This window comes from Cetorhinus maximus, chromosome 7 (assembly GCF_964194155.1).
Source record: "Cetorhinus maximus chromosome 7, sCetMax3.hap1.1, whole genome shotgun sequence".
NCBI classification, from domain to species: Eukaryota; Metazoa; Chordata; class Chondrichthyes; order Lamniformes; family Cetorhinidae; genus Cetorhinus; species Cetorhinus maximus.
The window spans coordinates 47837556-47863178 of NC_135885.1; positions in this window are offsets into that span (position 1 = coordinate 47837556).

Consider the following 25623-nt stretch of genomic DNA (forward strand, 5'->3'; position numbering starts at 1 on the left):
AATTTTTGGTATAGGATGCCTGTCAAGTCCGGCCACTTTGTTAACAGTCAACTTGTAGTCCCCGCACATTCGCACAGTCTGGTCAGGCTTTAGTACTGGAACTATGGGCACTGCCCATTCGGATAATTGGACAGGTTGTAAGACTCCCAACCTTTCCAGCCTGTGTAATTCCACATCAACGTTTTCTCGGAATGCGTAGGGGACTGGCCTCGCCTTCAAGAATCTGGGGGTTGCCCCAGGATCCACGTGGATTTTAGTTTGCAGCCCCTGAATCTTCCTGAGCTCTTCCCTGAACACAGAGGCATATTTCTGTAATAATTCTTGCAGGTCTTTCATTCTGAGTTGAAAAATCTCGGTCCACTCCAATTTTATTTCCTTAAGCCAGTTCCGACCAAGTAGACTTGGACCCTCTTCTGCTACCGCTATCAGGGGTAAATTAACAGACTAACTTCTATACTGTACTGCATATACCTCTTACTCTTATGTCTTCGCCAGTATACGTCTTTAATTCAGATGCTGAATTTTCCAGATTTAATGGGTGGTCTCCTCCATTCAGATATTTGAACGTTTGTTCCCCTATAACTATCATGGATGCCCCTGTATCCACCTCCATTCGGAGGGGTTTCCCATTGATTTCCACTGTCATGTAGATTGGCTCTATTTTACCCATTTTTAAGTTGCATAGTGGGTAAATATCTGACTCTTTTTCTTCCGGTTCCTCTATTATGTGGATTTCACGGTCTCTACCTTTCTGCTTAAAGTTTTGTCTTAATCTGTCTTTACAATGTCGCATAATGTGCCTATTATGATGGCAGTAGAAACACTCGATTCTTTTAAATTGTCGTTCACTTTCAGGCTGTCTGATTCCATTTCTGCCATCATTATTGTGGGTTTTTTTCTGTTAGACCATAGCTTTTGCTGGTCTGTTAATGGTGGCTGTTTCCCGCCTTTCCATGCAGCCCTGTGTTTCTGCGCCATTTCTAACCGGTGCTTCCCTCCAGACACAAAGGACGGCACTATTTAGTGCTCCCTTGATTGCTCCTGAGTCCCTGACTGCGCTCTCCATTGCGAGTGCCAACTCCAGCGCCATACTGCAGTCTACATTTGTTTCTGAAAACAACCTTTTTTGAATGGTGTCTTCATTAATTCCACACACTAATCGGTCTCTTAACATGTTGTTAATCGACGTCCCGAGCTTACAATGCTCTGTTAGTTGTTTTAAGGCTGCTACATAGCAAGCGACGGTCTCTCCAGGGGCACGACACTTCGAATTAAATGTAAAACGTGCGAGAGTTTCGGCTGAAAATGGCTTTTCACAAAATTTATCAACTCATCAAAGCTCTTGGAATCTGGGGCGCTGGGTGCCGTTAGACTACAAATTAGGCCGAGTGGTTTTACTGCCACATGTCACTAAGAGGGTCACTTGCCTCTTCTCCTCCCACAATATGTCATTGGCCAAAAAGAAGAATGCGAGGCGTTCAATATGATGTGTCCAGTCATCGGTGGCCTGATCAAATGGTTCTATACAGCCCAACTGTGGCATTGTGGAGGGAGATAATCTCGACGACTATGATGAAGGATGTACTTACAATCACCTTGTAAGGTACGGTTGATTTACTTCTGTTTAATTTTCATAGCTTTCTTTGGTGTTGCCAACTGTGGCGGACGGGTTGGGTGGGAACGGGTGGGGAGGTCGCAGAGACGATCAGCTGCACGCCGCCATTCTATGCAGGCGGGCCAATTAAGGCCCACCCAGCATAACACAGAGCTGTGTGGGCAGGGTGGGGGGGTGGAGAAGAGGGGGTCGGGGCATGCGCTCTTTTGCGCATGCACGCGAAAGAGCGCAGAAATCTCCCTGAGGCATGGAGCTGCCTCAGGGAGATTAAATAGATAATAAAACTTTTTAATAAACAAAATAAAAAATTATTTAAATATGTCCCCTCATGTGACAATGTCACATGAGGGGACATGTTTGTGAAGTTTGCAAAATTTATTTTTTATTTTATAAAACCTACAGGAAGCCTCATTCCGCACGTGGATGAGGTTTTCTGAAATACACGAAGGCCGCTTGGGCTCTTCGCCTGCCCGCCAACCTTAAGGTTGGACGGGCAGCGTTCTTAACAAGGTTAATTGCTTTTTTAATGGCTTTAATAGGCCATTGACAGTTCGGTGGGTGCGCAGCCAACTCCAGCCCACGCACGCTAAACGAAATATTGAAATGACGTGCAATGACATCATTGTACATCATTTTATGCGTCGGTGTGTTGAGCGTGCCAACGGCAATATTCTGCCCCTGGTCATGTTTTGCCTCGTCGCCAGTTATGTTCCTTCTCTGTCAGGTCGCTTTGCTCAACGAACATGGTTACACGCCTATCTACTGGTGAGTGAATTGGTAAACAAGATACTGCAGACGCAGAGACCAATGTAAGATGAAGCACATGTTGTTTGTCAACACAAGTAGCCGAACACTAACACATGTGTGCTTCTCCAACCAGGCCCTATTCTAAACTACTGATTAATATTGTAGCCAGCGCTACAGAGCAATTGGGTAATACAGTCATGTGGTCAATCTGCTCATATTCTCTTAAAGGTGGATTGTACCTCACATTACCACAGTAGCCTTAAAAACAACCCACTATAAACCTTCTTCTACTCTGAAAAAAACCATTAACCACTACTCGCTGTTTCCCATCACTAAGCCAATTTCATATCCATGTTGTTACTTCCCTTTTATTCCATGAGTTCTAACTTTGTTAACAAGTCTGTTGTGCGATACGTTATCAAATGCCTTTTGGAAATCCATGTATGCCACATCAACAGCATTACCATCATCAACCCACTCTGTTATCTCACCAAAAGACTGAAGCAAGTTAGCTAAACATGATTTTCCCTTAACAAATCCATGCTAACTTTCCTTAATTAACCTGCATTTTGCATCAAGTGATGCTAATTTTGTCCCACATTACTGTTTCTAAAGGCTTCTCCAACTGTTAAACTGACTGGCCTATACTTGCTGGGCTTCTCTATTCCACAGTTAAAACACCAAAATAGACAAGTTTAATGGCTGTTTATTGAAAACCAAAATAGAATAAATTAAAATTATTTTTAATTCGAAATATAGTAAAAATAAATGAAACGAAAATGTGAGTGCTTATACCCAAGCCACTCCTGCTAAAGTTCAATCATGCTCTTCTTGACTTTTTCACTCCACTGGCCTCCAGTGATGTTATCAGACTAACTTCTTCCTGTAACCGAGGCTAAATTTTATGAATTGTGCTCCACCCACTGGGCCAAACAGATCAGGATTTTGTAGGCAAAGGTGAGTGGACCAGAAGATTTCCTGTTCCGTGCTAGGAAAGCAAATGCATAAAATCTGCTCTTAGATTTCCAGGTATTGCAAAGAGAAGAGAAACATTAGTATGCATAGAGATCAGAGGGCTACTGCCTGGCTCTTGGCTCCGTGAACTCGAGCAAAAAGACACAGAAGAGAAACAAAATCAACAGTATGGATTCTGAGTATGCAAAGGAAAGCTCAAAGGAAAATAGTGCAAAAGGATGGAAGATACAACACTGAACTGCGTCAGAATTTTTGTATTAATAGAAAAAAACTGGCCTCATTTTTCCTCTTCTCCCCTGTGCCTCACATGAGCACCCCCTAAATTTGATAGGGTCATTTGCATGGCTCACTTGCACCCCAGGTGGAGGCAGGGACATGCGCCAGGTAACAGAGTAGGAACATAACATGCAGCTGCAAACCTGAGAAACTTGCTGCTGCATGGCTGCTGCCTGGACTTGGGGTCTTCCACTGGCTGTTGGGCAATCACAGACAGAAAGACTCAACTGAAGATTGTAAGATATCTTATACCTGCCCTTGATTTGCTGCCTGGCTCCATCATGTCGTCTTTTCTGAAATCTCAGGGACAAGCTTCTTCAGGTGCTCCTCAGTACAACAGAAAACTCAGGTTTCGATATATTTACACACACACGAATGCACACACGCACACACACACAGACACACACATACCCATTGTTATGGCCACAGCCAGTGTTAATTGGCGCACAAACCAAATCCCAGAAGGAAACTTGGCTTACAGGCCATACCCCTTTTTTTTTGTATTCTGAAAACGAGAAGAAGAGGTATCGATCTCAGCAGTAAGAGATCCAGTAACAATTTTGGTATTTTAAAAATTGAAAGTAAAAGTTTTATTAACAACAATAAAAGAAAACTTAAGCACACAAGATTACAGTTACACAATTAAGGTTAGTCTTACAAAACATTCACCAAAAAGACACTCTATGTGGTCAGACCCACAAGTAAACACTTCTAAGCAACACTCCGTTATAGATGTTTAACTATAAAATCCAGTAACATTACACAAAGCAAACTGCTGTAGCTTCAATAAAGGCATACCAGATGACCTCTACACTCTTCCACTCTGCGGTGGAATCCATTTCAGAATAAAACTGCTTGTTGCAGCCCAAGACTTTTCTGGCTTGACTGGATGGCTGATTCAATGACATCCTCTGCCAGCTCAGAGTTCCAGCTACAGCTCAACAGCTCAAACAGCTCCCGCTATCTCCTCAGCAAAGCTCTCCACCGTATCTCTAAGATACCCTTTTCTCCCCTTTCAGCTCCGGTTCCATTGTTCTTATACCTCTTTGAAACTCAAATCCTTCCAAATATAACATATTTTATGTCTCTGTATTATCTTTGATTTCAGATCAATAAAATATAATATCCCCACTATTATTTACCTATGGAACTTCTGCAAGATGCAAACATGTTTCTTGGTACCTCAGACTCCCCTTTGATGTTCAAACACACTCTCAATTATCTAAAAATGCAAATGTTCAATCTAACCTATTTACTTGTACCTCAAACTTAACACTATCATTTTCATGTTTCAAACACTCCAGACAACCTGACTCCTATCAATCTCTGCCCAGCTTAATTAAATCACACACCCACACACAAACACACACAGACACACACACACACACACACACAAACACATACACAGGCACCCGGCCATCTTTACAGAATAACAAAATATTCCCCCAAAACATTTTTAAAAATCCATTCTCACAATACACACACACACACACACTCGCACACATACAAAGAAATGCACACACATGCACACACACACGCACGCACACACACACACTCGAGGCAGATATATTAATCTACTCTGCTTTTACTTGTACAAACAAAACTTTCATATGTTCGTAAGACTAAGCATTACATAGGGTGCGGACATTCCTGATAAGTAATCAGTGACTGCACAGGAACTGAGAAGTATATGATGGAAAAGAAGCTGCTTGGGATTGAATGGCTGCACCAGCCCACTGGTGTACAGAATTCCGGACTGATCAAATATTCTATAATTGACATCACATGTTACACCAAAATTTCCAGTCATACTCATTGGGCACAAGGTTGAATGGTTTGCAGACGATCAATACAATTCGCTTTACAGAGGAAGGAAAGACAAGTGATATGAAACAATGAGCAGGAGAACGATCATCCATAAAGCACGAACTGTCACCTCATATGTTTGAATGAAACACCAGCACAAGTACAGACACCATATAATAAATATATGATAATGGTGAATGACAATAAAACACAGGCCATTGCTGTCTCAGAATTAACAGAGATGAGAGTTGATGAGGGATGAAAAGGTACAGATGATCTGTTTCCTCTTGGGATTTGTCTCAGGATAAATCTTAGCTGATGTCCTTTCCAGTGAGCAATGTTCAGAAACAAGGGGGTAGATTTTGTGGCTTTCCGCCTGGCGGAATCTAGACAGTAGTTGTAATATGCCTTTAAGGGATAGCAGCATGACATCATTAGAAGAGGAGTGTATCATGTGATCCAGTCACAGTTTTACTTTGGCCTGAGAGTAGAAAACAGCACACACAGCTCTGCTGTTGATGTCTTCAAGCTTTCTATCCATGTATGTATGTTCTTATTTGCCTAGTCTAAATACATGAACCCACAATGTGTTTACCCAATCCCTCATGAGTGATTGACACCTTTATATCATTATAAAACATAACATGGTGATCAGCGGTGGCCAAAAAGCGTGGCAGCAAGATTAAGTCCAAGTGTGACGTGGTGAACAGCCTTAGATTATGCTACATGGCATGAGACAGCCCTCGATGTACTAGTCAGACAGCAATGAGCTTGCAGCATCAGAAAATGTTGAAATCGCAGTATGGTGGCAGCACAGAAAAGCTTTGAAGATACAGGCTGGGGTGGGGCTCATGTAAAGAGCTGGTGAGCAAACGGATCACTCGTGGTGAGATTGCAGCACATAGCCTGTCAGTTATGTGAGTGGGATAGTGTGCAAGAGGACCAGCACCGGGTTACTTTAGTCGGGAAAGGCAAGTAGCCAGGGTGCGGGCTGGATCGATAGTGAGCAAGGGAGAGTCAAGCAAAAAAACAAGCAAAGCCATCATAAAAATTGGGACAGAGAAAGTTGCTATTGTGGCTTCAGGAGTTGCTGAACTATAAATTGAATAAAACAAGGAGGAATGTCAAAGAGATATTGTCAAAATGTCTACAAAATTCCCCAGTTTGAATTGGGATACAGCTGACTCACTATGCAAAATCAAAATATTTAACAGCGTACAGAGCTATGGTTTCTTGATTCAGGTGTGTTTGAACCAGATAAGCAAGCCATAAAAATTTGCCTAGCAACTGGAAACCAAGGTCTACCAGGCTGAACATGTCAGGGTTAATAGACGAAGATACGGACTACATTGGAAGACCAGTTCGGAGTCAGGTTAAACTTGTATATTCATCAACTAGAGTTCATGTCATTTCTACAACAGCCTGCAGAATCCATAAACCACATTGTCAGCAGATACAGAGAAAATGGTACATACTATGATTTTTGGGATGTAGAACTAGCAGACAGAATTGTTGAGTTGGTGTTCGCATCCACTCCCATGGAAGCATTCAGAAAGATCTGCAAGACAAGCCCAAAACCTCCAGCATTGGAAAGCTACTCAAGGATGGACATAAGTATGAAGTGATCCTCGGAGGTTGGTAAAACTTCCAGGTCCTAAGCACAACCCTGATTGTTGACGCACTCACTAGAATACCCAAATCTAGCAAAACATGTGGAAGGTGTGGCCTTCTGCTTGCATCAAGGAAATGCTGAGCTTTCCAGCAATCTGGAAAAATTGGCATAAAGGGCCATTGGCAGTGGAAATGCACTAGAGCAAAGGCTGATACAGCTATGAAGAGCTATGCACTGATCCAAACAGACCCTACACAATGGGAGGAATCGTTCCAGATTTGCACTACGTGTGGTAGCAGGCAGGAAAACGAACATTTTATCTACCGGCTGCAATGGCAGCTATTCACACTGTATCGCCCCAATCCCGCCTCATTAATCATGCATTCCCAGGAAACATGCAGAAGCTGGCTCAAATCAGCAGGAAGAGGCCCCAGACTGGGGTGAAGTGGCCCACATTAGACCCCTTACTCACTTTGTGGAGCATGCCATGGCGCTGACTAGTGAGGACGTGGACTGTGCCTGCGGTGACAGTGAGGTCAGTGGTGAACACCCACATGAGGATCCTGCACCACATCATCCCTCCCTCAATGAAAATGTGAGTGCCCTCTCTCCTGCTTTTGACTCTGCTGCCATGTGCTAATTATCTCTACTTTGGTTCACAGGGAGCTCTGCCAAGTGTCCGACACCCTCAGCCAGCCAGTCCCTCAGCTCCATCCACATCCTCACCTCCAGCGAAGAGGACACCTCCTCCTTTGATGAGCTGGAAATAAGCATCCCAGAAGACCAGCCACACCCTCCACCAGCGCCGAGTCATGCACCTCGGTAGGACCTAGATCTAGAGCAGGCTCAGGTTCACAATCTGGTGGCCACCGTACAGACACATGTCAGCAGCAGGAGGAGGCAGGTTCAGCCCATCTCCCCAGCACTAGGAGGACTGCTGGGGAAGAGGCATCTGTGAGGTCCAAATCAGATGACAAGCCTCTGGATTCAGATTTCCAGCTCACTGTGCAGTGGGCAGAAGGTGGGGGATCATCAAGCAGAGCTGTTGGAAGCCCACAACAGAGTGGCACGTGAGTCAGAGGAGTGTGTCCGCCTGCTCTCTGATGAAGTGGTGCCCACATGTGTGCATACGGAAGTCTCCATGAGAAGGATAGCGGACGCCATGGAGATCCTGGTCCAGCAGAACATGGCGATGTGCACAGACCTGCACTCCATCGTGGTAGCTGTGGGTGAGTTCCAGCATTGGCGAGAGGGAGATGGGGCACCCCTATGTCCTTCCAGGTGCTTCTTCCCCTTAAGGAGTCAGGCTGGGGCCCTGAGGCACCCAAAGGGAGGAGGTTCAGCAGCTGGACACCCCTGGGTCATCCACTCAGGAAATTCAGAGGCTGTCCTTTCCCTCTGAGTCCGCTTTGCCTATGACCCCCTCAACCCGTCCTCTGTCACCACAGAGTGAGCAGCTGGCCCATAGGGAAGACAGCCAAAGAAAGCTGGGGCCCCCAAGGCCCACGCCAAAGCCACCAGAGGAACAGGGCCAAAAATTTTACAGGCTGTCTCCACCCCTGCTGCGGATGTCAGGGCAGCACCTATAAGTGTTAGGCCTAGAAAATTTAAGAAATTCTGAGCAAAATTGGTTGCACAAGTGTACACATTTTGTCACTTTATAATCTGAAAATATATTCACTTTCACTGAATAATGTGTAATGTATCTTTCAGTTTCATTTACAGGCTTCGTGAGTCCCACTGCATCTCCCCCCGACTTGCAGTTCAGCTACACGCTGCCGACCCACAATGATTCAGGATGGAGAAGTGTGTGTGTGGCAGGGCCTTTCGGAGCCTCGTGCAAGCATTCTCACATGCATGGGGATCCTTCCTCCATCACACCCATCTCAATGTCCCGAGCATTTTCAATGCTGCCTGCTGGGGTTCTCCTTCAGTTGTCCATCTGAGCTGACCTGCATCTCCACCCACCCACTGAACACACTCCCATACAGCACCTGTTCTCGCCCATGAGTCTACTTTCACTTTTGGATTTGTCAGCATGGTGTGTGTAACATTCTTCTTTAGATTCCCCATCCTTACCCTTTCCCCAGTCACCCATGCCCTTTCCCTCATCACTGTCGACCCTCCTGTCTACAACCCTTTTCTTTCAGGGATGTCCAGGTGAACTTGCCTGTTCCTTACCTTCCCAAAAATCCCACTCCCATCCACATTAACCTCCTTGACTGCCGCCTTCCCACCCCCAGGTTCCATGTCTGCCCACCAACCACACTCGCCGTCCCTTCTACCAACACTATTGCACCCTCACCCTCCTGCCCTACCAGCTCACTCTGCCCTGTCTCAGTCTCACCATTCCCTCCTGCCTCACCCGCCCTCAGTTCACTCCCCAGGAGGGAGTCATCGACTCCACAGACACCTCCCTTGCACGTTCAATTGGACATCCCCCCCTTCCTCCATTGGAACTCATTCCCGCCCTCGGAACTCCTTTCCCCCGACTCCTTCCTCCCCTCAGAACTCCTTACCCCATGGACTACATCCCCCCCTGGACTCCTTCCCCCTTCCTTACTCCTTCCTCCACCCTTAATCTTTCAACCCTCCTTACTCCTTCCTCCACCTTTATTTCTTCCTCCACCCTTATCCCTTCCCCCCTCCGGACTCCTTCCTCCCCCCAGGCTCTTTCCTCCCCCTGGACTCCATCCCCCCCTCTAGACCCCCTCCCCCATCAAACTCCTTCCTCCCCTCGGACTTCTTCCTTCCCCAGCCTCCTTCCCCCCTCCAGGCTCCTTACTCCCCCTGGACTCCTTCCCCCCCTCAGGGCTGATTCACATGATGAAATGCTTAATTCTCAAATATAGACAGACCAAGCAAGATTGCAATGTTACATCTGAGAGCGAGGCCTTTAAGTGTATCTATTTCATCATCGGCATAGCTCATGCTTGGCAGGCCAGTGCGTACCAATTTACCTACTCTTACCTACTCTCTCAGCAACTAGAAAGCAACTTTTAAAACTGCAAGAGAATATGACCAAGGTGCACGTTAAAAATGCAAGTAAATAATTGCCAAGTTTACAGGTGAGACAACAAGTTCACATCCAAGATCCCACAGAAGGTATATGGCAACCAGCTGAAGTGACAAGGATTTGTTCAGAACCCAGGTCCTACGAAGTCATAACACACATAAGTGCAATGGTGAGGTCCACCTGAGGGCAAATCAGATCCATTCTATGTCCTCAACCACTGTGTAGTCCTATTGCATCCAGGACAAGATCCCAAATGAAATCAGAAACAACATCCAAGAATGACAATCGTACAGGTTACTGTGGGCAATTAAAGAAACCTCCAAACAAGGTTACCATCACAAGATCTGGGTGTACCACCAGATTCCCTCTATGCTTTAGAGACTCAGATTCATCAACTCTCTACACTTGATTGGGTTTTGGAAATGCAATCTTTACTAAGTGTACTAACTGGCTTGCCATAGTCATGTGACTGCGCCATGAGGCAAGCTGACTCTAGGCTGCCATTTCTCTTCAGTTCAATAAAGCCTTTCACTGGGAACACACTGAAGAAGTACAGCTGACTTAAACATGAAACACGGTGTTAGGAAGTGAAGAAAAATAGATTTTTGAGCCCTGGAAATTGTGCAGAGGAGACACAGCTAAGAAAGGCACACAGAAATGTTCAAATCTGAAAAAATAAGCTGCTAAAAAGAAATTCAGAAAAAGCACTGAGCTGCAGGACAAGGACAAAGGACAAGCAAACACATGAGGCCAAAAGGCAAGCAAACACATATCGAGGGCTGCAAGTAAATACAGGGTGAGTGAACATGGCCAACTTTGGAAGCTTTCCAATCCTAGCTCCAGTCAAAATGAACAGTGATACATGGCAGAATCGGCAGTTTTTCCACTTACAATGGCAAAACTATGAGATTGCAACAGACTTAATTAAAAAGCTGAAAACCAGTAAGAGTAGCCACACTCCTACTGCTGAGGAGGGACTGCTACAAAATGTATACCGCCTTAAATCTAACCAATGAACAAAGAAAAATGACAACAGAGATTTTGAAAGTCTCGATCGAACGCTTTGAACCCTGAGTGAATGTTACATATGAACACTATGTTTTCAACACTAGAGCTAAGGTTGAACATGACACCATTGAACAGTATGTAACCACAGTAATACAGCTTGCAGAATCATGTGAATTCGGACAGCTAAAAGATTATGTAATTAAAGATAGATTAGTCTTAGCTGTGTGAGACCCATCGTTGAGAGCAAATCTATTGAAAGATGAGTAACTGGTGCTAAAGAAAGCAATAGGCGTGTGTTGAAATGCGCAAGTTGTGAAAGGTCAACTAGAGCATATATATGGCAAAACAGACCAGGAGATACATTATGCTGAGAGACAGTCCAAGCTGAAAGAGCGGAGCAATCACAGAAAAAGGGCAGGATGTAAATACTGTGGAGGACAGCATGCACAGGAAATTGCCAGCAAGGGGAAAGCAGTGTTTTAACTGCAAGAAGCAGAATCAGTTTGCACTCAAATGTTTGGCTAGAAAGAAGCAAAACAAGCTTATACGGATGGCCATTGGAGAGATTTCAACAGAGTCTGAAGAAGAACTATACACCATACAACAGGTTGGTTCAGTCAAGTCCATAGGCGACAAATGGTTTGCAACTGTTACAGTGATGATCGCAGCAGGACAATATCAAGCAAACAAGAAGTGTCAAATAGACACTGGTGCATCATGCATCATAATGACCTTCACAGACCGGTGTGAAGTGGCTCAACATGACAATCTGAAAAATGAAGCTCTCAAAAGTAAGGCTGATGCTACATGATGGCGCAATACTCACACCGAGAGGATAAATTAGTCCGAGAGCCCAATGCAATGGCAAGAAGGGAGATCTAGAGTTCCAGATCATAGACGGTATGCAACAGCTACTCATCTCAGTGGCTAAAGCTTGGACTGGTAACGTTGAACATGCCAACAGAGGTTTACAATGTGTCGCAGCACACAAAACCATTGATGGCTGTACTGATCCTAGAGGAGTACAAAGATGTGTTTACAGGGTTGGGATGTCTACCTGGAGAATATCATCTAGAAGTAGATGAGAGTGTAAGACCAATTCAGCATCTGCCGAGAAGAGTTCTGGCTGCTCTCAAGTCAAGCTTAAAAGACAAGTTAGAAGAGCTGGAAAAGAAGGAGTAATCAATAAAGTGACAACTCCTACAGGCTGGATTAGCTACATGGTAGCAATGAAACAACCTGGAAAGCTGAGAGTATGCTTAGACCTAAATAAAGCATTGAAGAGATCTCACTACCCCCTGCCAACCTTTAAGGGATAGCAACATGACATCATTAGAAGGGAAGTGTGTCATGTGATCTAGTCTCAGTTTCACTTTGGCCTGTGAGCAGAAAACAGCACACACAGCTCTGTTGCTGATGTCTTCAAGCTTTCCATCAACGTATATATGTTCTTACATGCCTAGACTAAATAAATGAACCTATAATGCGTTTGCCTAATCCCTTATGAGTAATTGTTCCTTTGTATCATTTTTAAAAATGACAGTAGTATCACAAAAAAAGATGGGGATTGGCTTAACAGCTCAATTCCGTTGATGTTATGGCTATTACTTTCACAGGCTTACTGCTGGATGGCAGATAGACAGACCCTTTTAATATGCAAATAAGAAACCTATGGCATACATAGTGCCCCAGTTGCTAATTTAGAACCTGAGCAGATGGAGTTTGTGCCATTACGACTCTGTCCAATTTCAGCTGACAACCCAACTAAAAAGGGTACTTTTTCACTAATTTTTGTTTGGCTGACAGGAACAGGAATGCTCTTTCAGGGTTCACTACTGACTAATTTCCTGTCCACACTCCACAACACCTGCTTGCGAACAGACCAGATTCATCCTTGCCCTCCACCCTGCCCTGGTCTTACATTCTCCCAGCTCAGAGGACAGTTGGGCTGTCTGATACAGCAGTGGCATTGAGCTGGCAGGGTGTCCTGGTGTGCTCATTTTTTGCCTCCAGCCTGCAATTCCTGGTGTGACTATTGGGCTGCAGTACCATCATGGTGAATCTACTCCATGGAGCATGTTCAACAGTTAAACCCTCCGCATACTTCATACACATGGCAATGAAACTTGTTCAGATGGTCACGCATTGTCTCTGAATCAATGGATCCCCAGTGATTTAGAGAAAGAAAGTTCCTTCACTATGAAGTGCAAAGATGGATGCAAGACAAAGAAGATGCTAAGGTTCCAGGTAACGGCCAAGAATGGGCTATGCCTCCACTTATGAGATTAATGTATAAAAGTAAAGGGGTAATGCTAAATCTAGACAAGTCATTGGTTAGAATGCAGTTTGACTAGTTTAGAAATTTAGGGTGGAATTTAATCCAGGTGACAGGGGTCTCAGGAGTCCCGTCCACCATCTAGAAATCCAGCGAGAGCCCTGCGTTGCTTCCTTTGGGGAAGGTCCACCATTTTACATGACTAGTGGCCAGCAGCGAGCCTTCCCGAGGATCAAGGATCCCAGGGGCAGAAATCCTGCTCCCCTGAGAGCTACCGGGCAATTGGAGGCCGCCAGCTCCTATTGCCATCAGTGCCACTGTGGGAGTAGTGGCAGCTGTCTTCAATGCACCCACCTGAGGCCCCGGATCAGCAAGGGACCCAGGCCACAGGTGACTGAGGGCAGGAAGGGAGTTACAGGACAAGGGTCGCTGGCTGGTGGGGGCAGAGGGTTAGAAGAAAAGGCAGTGTTATGGCTGTCAGTGGCCCCTCCCCCTACCCTCAATCCGGCATTAGCTAAAGTGTATGAATTTAAGATCATTATTAAAAGAGTGAAGGTTAAGAGAACTCTTTTACACAGAGAGTTGTGAATTGTTAGGACATGAAAACACAAACTGTAATAACTTTTTTCTATTTCTTCTGTATACATCCAGATGGAGTGTGAGTGAACATATATCCTTTTCCCCTCAGGTGTTTGTCATGTTGCAAAAGTTGCAAAATGGACATGGTGAACAGTGACACAGCATTACTTACACCAGGATCTGGCTGAATTGGAGAAAGAAATATAATAATGACCTCACCAGGAGTGCCAAGTTAAATTTCATGACAGGTCTCATTCTTTCTGTTCAGTCCCACATGACCCTACCAGCGCCTCTGAACAATCAAGTATGTCTTTCTGTGTTTGCCACGGTAGTCCATTTTTCAGTACTGTGCTTCCTTTCTCCTTTCTCTCACACCCTCAAAAGCTGCTCCTTTCTTCACCATTATTTTTGCTCTTTGCCCAATTCCACTGCTTTCTCTCATCAAGTTCACTATAGCTGACCAGACTCATGCATGGTTCTGCAATTCCTTAAGTTCTATGCCTCCTTCAAGACCATCCTCTTTTACTGCTCTTGTCATGTTTCCCCTTCCCCGACAGAATTCTGCATAAGTTTAAGAATACTTAACAAGTGCATTTTAGTTTTTCTACATTCCATTATCTCACTTTAAGATAAAAACACCACTCAGAGTAATGTTACTAGGGATAGTTTTGGCATTGCCTTTTACACGTTTCAACCTCTTTTGTCAAAATTAACGTGCGAGGGAAATTATCTCCATTATGTTTTATTTTATGTGACTTAATAGGCTATGTCCACAATTCCTGTAGCCTTGTGTAAAGTAAAATTACACCAGAGCAGATGACTGAGTTACATTAAGCAGCACACTTATTACAGTCTATCTTAATTTAAACCATGTTCAGTAAAAACAAAGGCATGGCAGGTATGCAGCATAATGTACAACTTTGTGTCTGTTTCAGCTTAAAATAAATCCCTGGTGTGCACAAAGTAACTTTCATAAACCTGAAAGAGAGTCTACTGATTTATAGCCACCTGTTAGCATAGCACTAACATAGTTCATTCCTGTTGTGTAGATACTGCCCATGCAGTGAGCATTTCATTAGAAGGTGGCTGGAGGGCAAGGCTGATCTGTAAACTACAGCTGTCTAATCATTTCTTATTAGCAGACTTTCTCCCTGGACAGCTTGGTACTTCTTAGTCTAATTCCTCAGTGTTTAAAAAAAAAACAATCTTTTATACAATACAGTCAACTGCACTCACATATAGACACTTAAAAAGAACAGACTTCAACATTTTATATAATTGTAGTACATTTCCACTGTTTGTTCACGTTTATTGACTGAATGGTTCCAACCTTTCTCTGTATTAAATCCATTAATTGAAAATTACGATTAAATAATTTCAATCATTCATAGTAACATCAAATTTGTGGACAGCTAAATTGGAAAGCCCCCAGAAATGGCCACGGGAATCATGATGCACCATTAACCTATGCCCATAGTTTGAAATGCAGGCAATATGCCATCTTCGTGCTGCCAGTTCATTTGCATGCTTTCTGCGTGCAACCCGCTCGAATCATACTGCTCATTTGCTGCATTCATCAGCAGGGAGTCCAAATTTGTAACTTCCTAGCTCTTCTTGGAGATAGCCTGCATCTCTTGAAGGGCTAGTGCATTGTGGTTGGAGCAGGTGCTGGAGTAATACAGAAAATGAATCTGACCCAACAAACAGTGAAGAATGGCATACATGGAAGAATGGGCTTGAACATTTTCTGACATTTCACTGGAGATTTTGATGAAGATGGAATGGAGAAGAGATGTCTTGTATCTGCAGGGGGCCAGGAGTCCCTCCAGAGTCACAAGGCAGTGGGAGCAGATAGCCCGGGAGGTCAGCTCAGCTCAGAGGACAGGAATGTAGTGGCACCAGAATTCAATTATCTCATTCAAGTCATCTAGGTCAGTGAATGCATCTCCTAATGCCATATGTTGCACTATGCTGATAGCGCTGATATCCCACTGCTGCCAACCATGTTGTATTATGTTGCGTGGTGGTGTCTCAACGATGAGATCTTGAGACTTGTATATTGAAACATGAACCCTTTATTGTTAGTCTTTAACTATTTACAGATCCCAGGTTACTTCTTGCATGATGCTGTTACCTCCATGCAGGCTGACTCCAGAGTGTTCTCTCTAGACTGTTCTCTCAATCTATCACTATGTGACTGTACATCATGCCATGGGCAGTGCTATTCTGCAGTCCCTTTTAACCCTTGCTCTGCCGAACACCTTTACATTACAATGGCATGCAGGCACATACAACATCATACAACACCATATTAACATGCGACCTGTACCTTTTAGGATTTAGAAAAAAAAAAGTTATGACTTTGAGACATAAAAGTATTAAAATTGAATGCCAGGACAAACTATTTAGTTGTGACACATGCTTGTATTTGTAGAACACTACCATCCGTGTATCGTGATCATGAGATTGTTACACTTGCTGTTACTAAACATTTAAATCTATTGGTTCAGTAAAAACAATGAGACACGATGAATGCAGTAATTCTGAACTATAAACAGAAATGCACAGCAGGCCAGTCAGTAGCTGGATTCAAAAGATGAGTTAATATCATGAGTGTAACTCTTCAGGAGAGCTTTTTACTGCTATCCATACTAATAAGGTTCAGGTGGAATATGTTTACAATTATATAGCTAAATAATAATGTGACAGAATTTACAAATTAGCAGTTAGCACAGAACTTTCTACAATAGAAATGCAAATTGGAAATGTGGGCACAGAGATCAAAGCAGCTTATATAATTTTCCATCCATTAATTGTAACCATACCACTAGGCCCAGAGCACTTACAGCATGTCAATTGACTTCTCTCATATCTTGCCAATAATATAACGTGAGTCTGTCATAGTGTGTTCAGGGAAATGGACAGTGTTCCATCACATTCCTGAGTTGTCCCTTGTAGGTGGTGGACAGGCTTTGGGTAGCCAGAAGGTGAGTTACTTGAGGTAGAATTCCCAACCTCTGACCTACGCATATAGCCAGAGTATTTAAGTGGCTAGTCTAGTTAAATTTCTCAGCAATAGTAACCCCCAGGATATTGATCGTGAGGGATTCAGCATTGGTAACACCATTTAATGTCAAGGGGAAATGTTTAGATTCTATCTTATTGGAGATAGTCATTGCCTGGCACTGTGTGGTGCAAATGTTATTTGCCACTTATCAGCGCAAACAAAGATATTGTCCGGGTCTTTCTGCCAATTGGCAGAGACTGCTCCAGTAACTGAGGAGTCGTAAATGGTGCTGAACATTGTGCAATCATCAGTGAACACCCCCACTTCTGACCTTATGATGGAGGGAAGGTCATTGATGAAGCAGCTGAAGATGGTTGGGCCAAGGACACTACCCTGAGGAACTACAGCACCAATGTCCTGTGACAGAGATGACTGACCTCCAACAACCACAGCCATCTTCCTTTGTGCCAGGTAAGACTCCACCCAGTGGAGCACCCTCCCCCTGATTTCCATTGACTTCAATTTTGCTAAGGCTCCTTGATGTTACACTTGGTCAAATGCAGCCTTGATATCAAAGGCAGTCACTCTCACCTCACCTCTGGAATTCAGCTCTTTTGTCCATGTTTAGGCAAAGGCTGTAATGAGGTTAGGAGCCATGTGGCCCTGGAGGAATCCAAACTGAACATAAGTGAGAAGCTTATTGCTAATTCATAGCACTGTTGACAACACCTTCCATGACTTTGCTGATGGGGCAGTTATTGGCCACGTTTGATTAGTCCTACTTGTTGTGGATAGGACATACCTGGGAAATTTTCCACACTGTCTGGTAGATGCCAGTGTTCTAGCTGTACTGGAACAGCTTGGCTGGGGGAGCAGCTAGTTCTGGAGCACAAGTCTTCAGTGCTATTGTCGGAATATTGTCAGGGCCCATAGCCTTTGCAGTATCCAATGCCTTCAGCCATTTCTTGATATCAATTGGCTGAAGACTGGCATCTATGATGCTGGTGACCTCAGGAGAAGGTTGAGATGGATCATCTGCTTCTGGCTGAAGATGGTTGCAAGTGCTTCAGTCTTACCTTTTGCACTGATGTGCTGGGCTCCCCATCATTGAGGGTGGGGCTATTTGTGGAGCCTGCTGCTCCTGTTAGTTGTTTAGTTGTCCACCACCATTCACAACTGGATGATGTGGCAGGACTGCAGAGCTTAGGTCTGATCCATTAGTTGTGGAATTGCTTAGCCCTGTCTATTGTATGCTGCTTCCACTGTTTGGCATGCAAGTAGTCCTGTGTTGTAGCTTCACCAGGGGATGATATCTTATTTTTAGTTATGCCTAGTGCTGCTCCAGGCATGCCGTCCTGTATTCTTCGCTGAACCAAGGTTGATCCCTTGACTTGGTGGTAATGGTAGAGTGGGGGATATGCCAGGCCATGAGGTTAGAGATTGTGTTTGTGTACAATTCTACTGCTGCTGAGGGCCCACAGCACCTCATGGATGCCCAGTTTTGAGTTGCTAGATCTATTCGAAATCTATCCCATTTAGCACATGGTAATGCCACACAACATGATGGGGGGTATCCTCAATGTGAAGACGGGAATTCACCTCAGGGCTGCAGAGCTTTGATCTGACTTGTTAGTTGTGGGATCACTTAGCTCTGCCTATCGCATGTCACTTCTACTGTTTGGCATGTGAGTAGTCCTGTGTGATAGCTTCACCAGGTTGACACCTCATTTTTAGATATGCCTGGTGCTGCTGCTGGCATGCCCTCCTGCATTCTTTATTGAACCAGTAATGTGGTTGACTCTTAAATGCCCTCTGAAATGGCTAGCAAGCCACTCAGTTATATCAAACCGCTACAAGTCTCAAAAAGGAATGAAACCGGACAGGCCACCCGCCATCGTCCACGGCACCAGAAACAACAATGGTAATCTCAGCCCTGTCAACCCTGCAAAGTGCTCCTTACTAACATTTGGGGGCTAGTGCCAAAATTGGGAGAGCTGTCTCACAGACTAGTCAAGCTACAGCCTGACACAGTCATCCTCACAGAACCATGCCTTACAGATAATGTCCCAGACACTACCATCACCACCCCGGGAATGTCCTGTCCCACCAGCAGGACAGACCCAGCAGAGCTGGCGGCAGAGTGGTATACAGTCCTCAACATTGACTCCAGACCCCATGAAGTCTCATGGCATCAGGTAAAACATGGACAAGGAAACCTCCTGCTGATTACCACATACCACCCTCCCTCAGCTGTTCAGCATCACATGGAGGAAGTGCTGAGGGCGGCAAGGGTGCAGAATGTACTCTGGGTGGGGGCTTCACCAAGAGTTGATCGGTAGCACCACTACTGACCGAGCTGGCTGAGTGCTAAAGGACATAGCTACTAGACTGGGTCTGCAGTAGGCGGTGAGGGAAACAACAAGAAGGAAAAGCATGCTTGACCTCATCCTCACCAACCTGCCTGCCACAGATGCATTTGTCCATGACAGTATTGTTAGGAGTGACCACCGCACAGTCTTTGTGGAGACAAAATCCCACCTTCACATCGAGGATACGCTCCATCGTGCTGTGTGGCACTACCACTGTGCTAAATGGGATAGATTTTGAACAAGTCTAGCAATTCAAGACTGGGCATCCATGAGGTGCTGTGGATCATCAGCAGCAGCAGAATTGTACTCGAACACAATCTGTAACCTCATGGCCCAGCATATTCCCCACTCTGCCATTACCATCAAGCCAAAGGATCAACCCTGGTTCAATGAAGAATGCAGGAGGGACCTGCCAGGAGCAGCACCAGGCATACCTAAAAATGAGGTGTCAACCTGGGTGAAGCTACAACACAGGACTACTTGCGTGCCAAACAGCATAAGCAGCAAGTGATAGACAGAGCTAAGCAATCCCACAACCAACAGATCAGATCTAAGCTCTGCAGTCCTTCCACATCATCCAGTTGTGAATGGTGGTGGACAATTATACAACTCACTGGAGGATGAGGCTGCACAAATATCCACATCCTCAATAATGGGGGAGCCCAGCACATCAGTGCAAAAGCTAAGGCTGAAGCATTTGCTACAATCTTCAGCCAGAAGTGCCGAGTGGATGATCCATCTCGGCCTCCTCTAGAGGTCCCCAGCATCACAGATACCAGCCTTCAGCCAATTCGATTCACTCCATATAATATTAAGAATGGCTGATGGCATTGGATACTGCAAAGGCAATGGGGCCTGACAGTATTCCGGCAATAGTGCTGAAGACTTGTGCTCCAGAACTTGCCGCACCCCTATCCAAGCTGTTCCAGTACAGCTACAACACTGGCATCTACCCAGCTATGTGGAAAATTGCCCGGGTATCTCCTGTACACTAAAAGCAGGACAAATCCAATCGGCCACTTACCGCCCCTTCAGTCTACTCTCGATCATCAGTAAAGTAATGGAAGGGGACACCAACAGTGCTATCAAGCGGCACTTGTTTAGCAATAACCTGCTCACTGACACTCAGTTTGGGTTCCGCCAGGGCCACTCAGCTCCTGACTTCATTACAGCCTTGGTTCAAACATGGAAAAAAGAGTTAAACTCCAGAGGTGAGGTGAGAGTTACTTGACATCAAGGCAGCATTTGACCGAGTATGGCATCAAGGAGCCCGAGCAAAACTGGAGTCAATGGGAACCATGGGGAAAACTCTCCACTGGTTGGAGTCATGCCTAGCTCAAAGGAAGATGGTTGTGGTTGTTGGAGGTCAGTCATCTCAGTTCCAGGACATCACTGCAGGAGTTCCTCAGGGTAGTGTCCTCAGCCCAACCATTTTCAGCTGCTTCATCGATGACCTTCCTTCCATCATAAGGTCAGAAGTAGGGATGTTCGCTGATGATTGCACAATATTCAGCACCATTCGTGACTCCTCAGATACTGAAGCAGTCCATGTCCAAATGTAGCAAGACCTGGACAATATCCAGGTTTGGGCTGACAAGTGGCAAGTAACATTGACGCCATACAAGTGCCAGGCAATGACCGTCTCCAACAAGAGAGAACCTAACCATTGTCCCTTGACGTTCAATGAACACTGAATCCCCCAGTATCAACATCCTGGGGGTTACCATTGACCAGAAACTGAACTGGACTAGCCACATAAATACTGTGGCTACAAGAGCAGGTCAGGGGCCATGAATCCTGTGATGAATAAGTCACCTCCTGACTCCCCAAAGCCTGTCCGCCATCTACAAGGCACAAGTCAAGAGTGTGATGGAATATTCCCCACTTGCCTGGATGAGTGCAGCTCCCACAACACTCAAGAAGCTTGACATCGTCCAAGACAAAGCAGCCCACATAATTGGCACCACATCCACAAAAATTCACTCCAACCACCACTGTCACACAGTAGCAACAGTGTGTACCATCTACAAAATGCACTGCAGGAATTCACCAAGGCTTCTTTGACAGCACCTTCCAAACCCATGACCACTACCATCTAGAAGGGCAAGGGCAGCAGATAGATGGGAACACCACCACCTGGATGTTCCCCTTCAAGTAACTCACCATCCTGTTATGGAAATGTATCACCGTTCCTCCACCATCGCTGGGTCAAAATCCTGGAACTCCCTTCCTAACAGCACGTGTGGGTGTACCTACACAACATGGACTGCATCGGCTCAAGAAGGCAGTTCACCACCACCTTCTCAAGGGCAACTAGGGATGGGCAATAAATGCTGGCCCAGCCAGCAAAGCCCACATACCATGAATTAATAAAGAAAAATCCCTTGGCTTGATGGCTTTGCCAGGTCACGATGTTACAGATTGTGGTTTAATATAATTCTGCTGCTGCTGATGGTCCACAGCACCTCACGGGTGCCCAGTTTTGAGCTGCTAAATATGTTCTGAATCTATCCAATTTAACCCGGTGGTTGTGTCACACAACATAATGGAGGGTCTGCTCAATTTGAAGTTGGACTTCATCTTTACAAGGACTGTGTAGTGGCCGCTCCTACCAGTACTGTCATGGACAGATGCATCTGTGACAGGTAGATTGCTGAGGACAAGGTCTACTAAGTTTTTCCCTTGTTTTAAAAGTTCCCTCACCACCCGTCGCAGGTCCGGTCTGATATGTCCTTCAGGACTCGACCAGTTCAGTCAGTCGTGGTGCTACCAAGCCAGTCTTGGTGATGGGCACTGAATCCCTCATCCAAAGTACATTCTGTGCCTTTGCCACCCTCAGTGCTTCCTCTAAGTGGTGTTCAACATGGTGGAGTACTGATTCATCAGCTGAGGGAGCACGGTAGGTAGTAATCATCATAAGATTTCCTTGCCCATTTTTGACATCTTCTTCTTCTTATCGTGTCCACGGACAGTCTGTACATGGCCCAGCCAGAACTGGACACATTTTTGTGCCTTGTTCTTGTATTTGGCAAGAGCTGCAACAGTGCAGGGTTCCTCTAGCGATAGGCATTGCAGGAGATGTTGCATAGTCTGTGGCTCAGTTACACATTCATAAATTGTCGGGCTGGTTGTATATCCCCATTTGCTTAGTGACACCTTTGAACGACCTACACCAGTCCTAAGTCTGTTAAGACACTTCCAGGTTGCCCAGTTGCAATTAGCTCCTGGGAGAAGGCTTTCATCCGGTAGAATTTCCATCGCTGGGGGTAGTTCGAGACTGGCGAGCCGGTCTTTCCACAAGGCGATGCGGGCTTCAGATGGGGTTGATTGTAATGGAACAACACTGTTCATGAAGCTCTTCCTTGACTTTAGGTGGCTGGGTGTAGATGTATGAACCATGTAGAGGGTGCTTCTCATCTGATGTTTGATGGAGTCGCTCTTTCTTGCTGGCTACCGTTCTTCTTATATCAGAGGGAGCAATACCCGCCAGGATATATAGGCTGTTGGTGTTTGTTGGTTTTAAGCAACCTGTGATAAATCAGCAGCTTGCATTCAGAACGGCATCCATCTTCTTAGCATGAGTAGATTTTCCCATGCAGGGCAGGTGTATTTGGCAGTGGAATAGCAAAGAGCAAGTGCACTGGTTCGCAATGTTTTCGAGCTTGCTCCCCATTTTGTGTTAGTGAGCTTATTCAGGATGTTGTTTCGTGTGCTCACTTTTGCCTTTGTCTTTTCGATGTGGTTCTTGAAGGTGAGGCATCTGTCAAGGGTGACTCCTAAGTAGATAGGGTGCTCGCAATGCGTCAGTGTTGCTCCACACCAGGTTACTTTAAGCTAGCATTTGGCTACACGGTTTCTGAGGTGGAATGCACAAACTTGCATCTTTGATGGGTTTACGTGAAGGTCATTTTCTTCATAGTACGATGTTAGTCCCTCCAAGGCCTCAGAAAGCGTTTTCTCCACGGTGTTAAAATCAGTGTTTTGGGCAGTGATACATAAGTTATCAGCGTATATAAAACGGTGTGTGACACCGTCTATAGGTTGGTCATTCGTGTAGATGTTGTACAGCAGCGGTGCAAGCATGCTTCCCTGAGGAAGACCATTCTTCTGAATACTCCACCTGCTGCGCTTCCCACCTAGTTCAACATAGAACCGGCGATTCTGAAGCATGCTTTCTAACAGTTCTGTTAAGTGAATATCTTTTGTCATCTCTAGGATCTTGCAGAGGTGACATCTTTTGTTCACTGTATCGTATGCTGCTGACAGGTCTACAAAAACAGCACCTGTTACCATCCCTTGCTCAAAACCATCTTTGATATGTTGTGTGAGGTTGAGCAGTTGGCTTGTTGATTTTCCGGGGCGGAAACCTGTTTGCTCTGGAATGATCTTTTCATCTACAGTTGGTGCTATCCTATTGAGTATCAGGTGTTCAAACAGCCTATTGGTGTGGCAAAGCAGTGAAATTGGCTGAAAACTCTTAGGATCTGAGGGATCTTTTCCAGGCTTTAATAGTGCTTTTACATGTGCCTTCTGCCAAATATTAGGTAGCTTGTGTGTTGCCAGACAGTGGTTGAACAATTGTAGGAGCCATTTCTTTGCTTGCTGTCCAAAATGCTTTATCTGCTCTGTTGCTATGTTGTCAAGACCAATTGCTTTCCTGTGTTTTAGACTAGATATACCAGTTTCCAGCTCTTCCATGGTGAATGGTCCAGTGAAGCCAGGGTCATCGCTGTACTTCTTCCTATCTAGTTGTGCTCTTGGTTGTTTCTTGTTGATTTTTCCATTTAGGAGCAACTGGTGTGCAACTTGGTTTGCAGACACATTTAGATGTTGGGCAGCTTTCTTGGGATCGCCTCCAAGTTTGCGTATGAGAGACCATGCCTTCTTGCTGTTTTTTGTAAGATCTGTTGTCTCTATCAAGGTGTTCCAGGTGTTTTGACGCTCTTGAGAGATACTTAACATCACCCTCTCACCGGTAGTTATTGTTTCCTCTGAGAAGGGGTCAGATTCAAACATTGAGACATACTCCCAGTAGAGTTCAGCATTCTCCTTGGTGAGACCAGAGATGTAGTGTGCTCTACAACCTCGGGGGATCTTCCTTCTGGCTGTTTTCTGGACAGCTTTTGCAAACAGGTTTTAGTGCTCAGGTAATGGTTTAATGCATTTAACCTTGTGGTCAAGTGCTCGTATGAACCCGTTCCAATTGGCCTTCTTGAAGTTGAAGCGCCTTTTGAATGGTACGATGGTTGGTAGCACTGCGGCATTTACCTGGATACCAATAGGACAGTGTTGTGTCTGTGGTATTGGGTCTGTGACAAGCTTCTTGCAGAGGCCAGCGATGTTGTTGATGACAATGGCAAGATCTGGGTTATAACTACACTTCCAGCGGGCACTGTGGAAGGAGGCTGGCACTTTAGGATTGTGGATGAGACTAAGCTAGTTAGCGTCCATCCATTCTTCGACTGCTTCTCCATCGTTGTTAGACTCCTTGTACCCCCATTGGGTACTGTGCTATTAAAGTCTCCGATGATGATCTGTAGTTTACTGTGCAGGTTGGGTACAGGGTTAGAGAAGCTGAAATCTGTGCCAGGTGGATTGTACACTGAGGTCACTACTACTTTGCTCAGCTCTACAGTTAGAATTTCGATGTTGTCCTCTGTTTTAGAAGTGGCTTCTACAACTGAACCAGCTCTAACAAATACAGCACTGCCATATTGTCGATGAGATCTTTCAATAACCAGGAACATTCCTGGTATTTTTGGGCGGTTGTTCTCACTTCCTCTATGTGTCTCCTGCAGGCAGAGGACATCACACTGCAACTCATTGCATAATGTAGCAAGGATGTTTTGTGAACCCTTCAACGTTAGCAGATACAACAGTCAATGCCGGTCTTGAAAAAAGACCCGTGTTTCTGACATCGACAACTTCCGTCTTCAGGAATGATGTTGGTACTTGATCAAATCAGCGGTACGAAAATGTTGTATACACTACTTGCTGTGCGTGGTGGTGGTAGAATTGGTTGAAACAGGGCCGCGACGTGAACGCTTCTACCTTGGCTAGGTGTGCCATTTTTGACCTGATATCATGAGACTTCATGGGGTCCGGAGACAACGTTGAGGACTCCCAGTGCAATTCCTTCCCGACTGTATACCACTGTGCCGCCAACTTTGCTGGGTCTGTCATGCCAGTGGGACAGGACATCCCCAGGGATTATATTGATGGTGTCTGAGCCTTTGACTGTATGGTATGACTTGGTGAGTATGACTGTGTCAGGCTATTTCTTGACTCGCCTATGGGACATATTCAAATTTTGGCACAAGCCTCCAGTTGTTAGTAAG